The sequence below is a fragment of the Humulus lupulus genome, chromosome 4 (assembly GCF_963169125.1).
Source record: "Humulus lupulus chromosome 4, drHumLupu1.1, whole genome shotgun sequence".
Classification (NCBI taxonomy): Eukaryota; Viridiplantae; Streptophyta; class Magnoliopsida; order Rosales; family Cannabaceae; genus Humulus; species Humulus lupulus.
Genome location: NC_084796.1, coordinates 121,369,825 through 121,374,866, shown reverse-complemented (window position 1 = coordinate 121,374,866; position 5,042 = coordinate 121,369,825).

Genomic DNA, 5,042 nt, shown 5'->3' with positions numbered 1-5,042 from the left:
ACTTAGTAAGCATTGGAAATAAAAAAAATTCAATCAATACATTGGGTACTCATAACAAAAAAGCATAAAGGCATAAAGGTATGAAAAATTTTCAAGTACAAGGTGTCCCACCAATGGCATGGAAGGAAAGACAAAGTAAAAGACTAAAAGAAGACTAACTAGGGCAAGGAGTACCATTTGAAAGACCACCCTGAGCCTCAGTAGTCTCACGAGCCAGACATTTCTTAAGCTTCTTCGCTCGCGTCTTCTCGGGAAGGAAATCAAAGTTCAGATTTTTGTTGGACTTCCAGATCAAGTAAAAGCAAGAGAAAGCTATCTCTGAATACTCATCTCGAGCCTTGTCCCAGACAGCTTTGACCTCTTGCTCCTTCTCAACAAGAGAATCCTTCCGCAATCGGTCCATTTCAGCAATCAGCTTCTCTTTCTCAGCTTCAGACTGTTGGAGCTGATCGGCAAGTTTCCCCTCCATTTGGGTTATCCTGAGAGTCAACTCGATTACTTCCTATTGTTTGAGTTCCACGGTACTACGGAGGGTGTTGATCTCTTCATCCTTTGAAGCCATGTCAGCATCCCTAGAGCCAAGAACGCTCCTAAGGTCCAGCACCTCTTGGCAGACAGCTTCAAGCTCAGAACGAAGGTTGGAGAGCATAGAGGTATACTCCACATACCTATCACGGACATGAGAGACTAGCATCAGTGCCTAAAAAAACATACAAGTGTTAGATAAACGTCAAGAAGAGAACTATAAAGGACTCACACTCTGAATGTCTAGGAGTGACTTTGTGTGTTCAAGTCCTCATTCTTAATCCCATTAAAAGTTTTTGTTGTCTGCTCCAGATGAGACGCTCGGTCCATGAGAGCACCTAAGTTCCGTATAGCAAACTGATGTGACTCAGATAAGGGAGCAGGCGCAGAATAGGAAGTACCCGCATCAGTGAAAATGGGAGGAACTGGTGTAGAAAAAGATGGATCTACATCTGCGACAAGACTAGACGGCAAAAGAATTGACTAGACACCAAAGGAGTCGGAGGAGACACCTCAGGAGGGACCTCCATGACCGACTCAGCCTCAACCCTGACCCTTTTTTCCAATCGAATAAAAGGACTAGCCTCGGTGGGAGTCGACCTCTGTTCGGTATGAACAAAACCAAACAAATCTGAGCCTACAAAAGAAGATCAAATGTTAGAAGGATATTAAGAGCAGATGAATCCTACAATAAAGGTGATAAAGTGTCGAACCTTCTGAATGAGATTTAGGTTCGAACGTAGTCTCATCAAAGTCGTCTAAAGTAAGCGATGAGTACATGACAGATACACCCACCTCATCACCCTCATGTCCGGCTGGCACCGGTGAAGAGGGTACCTCCTCGACATGAATGGTTCCTGGGGAGCCTGGCGGTCATGGACTTGGGACCATGGTCATCCGGGACATCGACTATAGTAGGAGGAAACATCCCCACCTTCCTAAGGTTCTTTGAAGTAAAGAGGGTCTTGACATTCTTCTCCTCAGAGGTCATGGCAATCAATGCCTTGGCCATAACTATCATAGCCTGGGTCGAGAGTGGTCTATAAAAAGGCCCAACATGCTTAAACTTGGAGTAGTTGGCCTCTGCATCCTTAGTAAAGAAATAGTTGTCGGTGTGTCTAAATGCCTTGCTATTTCCAGAGTTCTCTTCCAAGAAGGTGTCGGTGCCCTTACTCATATAATGGTGGAAGTGGAAATACCCCGAGTTACGCTGAGAAGGGTTTGTCTTCAGGTCAAACAAGTAGTGGATCTCATGAGGCACTGGAGCAGCCCATTTTCCACGGTGATAGATAATGTACAATGCAGATAAGACCAAGATTGCATTAGGAGCCAGTTGAGAAGGACTAATACCAAAATAGTATGTGATACTATGGAAGTATGGATAAAGAGGAAGTAGGGCGCCAGACTTAATGGCAGAACATGTCCAAGCACACATACCCAGAGGGGGGTCCTCGGCTCTGTCATTTGGACAAGGGATAGTAATAGACACGCCGAAGAGGTCAAAGGTCTTCCTTAAGTTCTTTACCTTTTCTTCAGTCATGTCAGACACCGCCCCCTTGAACCAAACGACCTGATAATCAGCAAGGCGAGGCTTCTCAACCGGTTTCCATATGATTTCACTAGAGAAGGTGGCCCCAAAATCTGATGAATTGAACTCCTTTTGCCGTCTCTTCTTCTGTTGCGCGGCTGGCAAGACCGTCTTGCTCTTGCAAGGAGGGCGAACCCCTTAGGTCGGAACTTGTGAATAGAACGCTCTTGAGAATGAGTAGCATAACAATGAGAACCCTGGGTATGTTCTTGCTGAGAAGAAGATTGATGGGGAACCCGACTAGTATCTCAGTGCAAAAGGCGTTGCAATGAGTCTCGCTGACCTAACCTATCCCACTAAGAAGAATGACTCTGCTAAGATGTGCCTTGAGAGGCGCGGGGTGTACTGTGCTGAGAAGAGATCTGAGAGGAGCCAGGCGAGGAGCCCTGAGTAATGTGCCTGGCAATATGAGGATCATCTTCAGAAGGTTGCTGAGTTGTCTGTTTTACTCTCGCCATTGGGCAATACATTTTCAAGAAATCTTCCTCACTGAACAAGTATTAAGCGAAGCGAGGGAGAATCATTTTCACCCTTTCCAAGAACTCTTGAGGAGGACGCTCACTTACTGACTTATCTGATGAAGAGGAGCTGGACATCTGCAACAGAAGAAAAATGAAGATTAAAGTTAGTAAATGAGCATAATGAAGCAAATAGCTAGGGTCATATCCATGAACTAAGGAGTGAAATTCTATATAGGGGGTCGGCCCAGTGAGCCTAAGCTTGGGCCAACCACCCTGAATCCATCAAATTATGAAGCATGAAAAATGGGGCATAGGTGGTCAGCCTACCACCTTAGGCCGACCACCCAAGGGATGCGAGCCTCAAAAAAAATTGCCAGATGACTGTTCAAGTCTCCAGAAAAAGTAAATTTTACAATACAAGGAAGACCCCCAAGGAAATCAGTTGAGGGGTGGAAAAAATTATTTTTAGGGTCCCAAGTGGTCGGCTTATGCTTAGGCTGCCACCCTGGATCCCTGAAAATTGCCCAAGGGGAGGTACTCATCCCATGAGGTGTACACTACCCTACCCATGATGCTCTAGGGGTGGTCGGCCCTAGCCCTAATTCCAGGCCTAGAAATCGCCTAAGGCAAGGGAAGGGAAGCCCTGGAGGTACTCGGCCCATGAGGTGTACATTACTCGGTCCATAAAGCTCTAGGGGTGCTCGGCCTAAACCCTGTTCCTAGACCTGGAAATCGCACAAGGAGAAGCCCTGAAGGTGCTCAGCCCAAACCATGTTCCTAGACCTGGAAATCGCACAAGGAGAAGCCCTGAAGGTACTCGGCCTCAACCCTGATCCTATCCCTGGAAATCGTAGGTGCTAGGGTTTGGAGTCCCAGAAATCGCCAGGACTAATGAGGTGGTCGGCCTAGGGTCTTACATCCCTAGAAATTGCCCATCCTAGGGTTTATAACCCTGGAAATCACCCAGACTAAGGAATTTTACAGAAAAATCTGTATTCAAGTAAATCAATTATTTTGGATCAAAATACAACAAAACAAGAAGATTCAGACAAAAAACCCTCAAAAATTCAAAGTGTTTCTTATAAATCTAAGCACATTTAAATTAAATGGTGTGAGGATTAGAAGAAAGTACTTACCAAAGATCTAAGTTTGATGAGGAACTGGAGAAATCGGGCTTGGAATTTGTTTGGAAGTGGCGCATAGAGAAAGAATTAGAAGAGAGGACCTACTTATAACCTCTCAGGAAGACAAGATATTTTTAGGAATTCAAATTTCCTTGAAAAATATATGGTATGGTTAAAATTTCAAATTCCTTGAAAAATATCTATATTTTTAGGAATTTAAAATTCCTTGAAAAATATTTATATTTTTAGGAAATCAAATTCCTTGAAAAACTATCTTATATTTTTACGAATTAAAATTCCTTGAAAAATATTTTGTATTTTTAGGAATTAATATCCTTGAAAAACTATCTTATATTTTTAGGAATTAAAAGTCCTTGAAAAATATTTTGTATTTTTAGGAATTAGTATCCTTGAAAAATATATTATACTTTTAGGACTTTAAAACTCCATGAAAAATATGTTATATTTTTAGGAATTTCCTTGAAAAATATATTAGTTTTTTAGGAAATTAATTTTCCTTGAAAAATCTAATTATTTTTAGAAATTACTAATTATCCCTGAAAAATTCGTGCTAAGCAAATTATCGGTAGTTAAAAGAGTACTATGTAATGTCCCATGGGACTTGACTATTTAAGTGCTGCTACAGAATGTTTCTCGGGCCAGGCTCAAGTATTCGTAATGTTGAAAACATTACAATAAACTTTTTTTTTGGGGGGGGGCAAATGTTACCCTTCAAAAATACGAGAATGACGTGACGAATGAGAATGTGGCACGTGACATCACTAATCAAGGAAAAACAACAAAGTATTGAGAAAAGACCGACGAGCAAAAAAAGATAGGTCTGGGACCTATAGGGAAGTCGACCAAGCCTAAACCCCCTAGGGGTGGTCGGCCTGACCCCTACCCCAGGGGTGGTCGGCCCCAGCGTGTCCAAGAACCCCTAGGGGTGGTCGGCCTGACCCCTACCCCAGGGGTGGTCGGCCCCAGTATGCCCAAGGACCCATAGGGGTGGTCGGCCTGATCCCAACCCCTAGGGTGGTCAGCCTGACATGCTCAAGAACTACCTAGGTGGTCGGCCAAAACACCCAAGTACACTTAGAAATACTCACTCTCGTTCAAATTGAGATCAATAGGCCTAGCACCCAGAAGGTCACAGGCCTAGCACCCAGAGGATCAACAAGTCCAACACTAAGAGGGTCATCAGGCCTAGCACCCAAGCTCTGAAGGGTCATCGGTGTTAGCACCTAAGTCTCATAAACCAATCAAGACTTAGCATTTTCTCGAGGGTCTCAATCGTGCATTATCAACCACGATCCAGAGAAGACAACAGGAAGACCCACGATC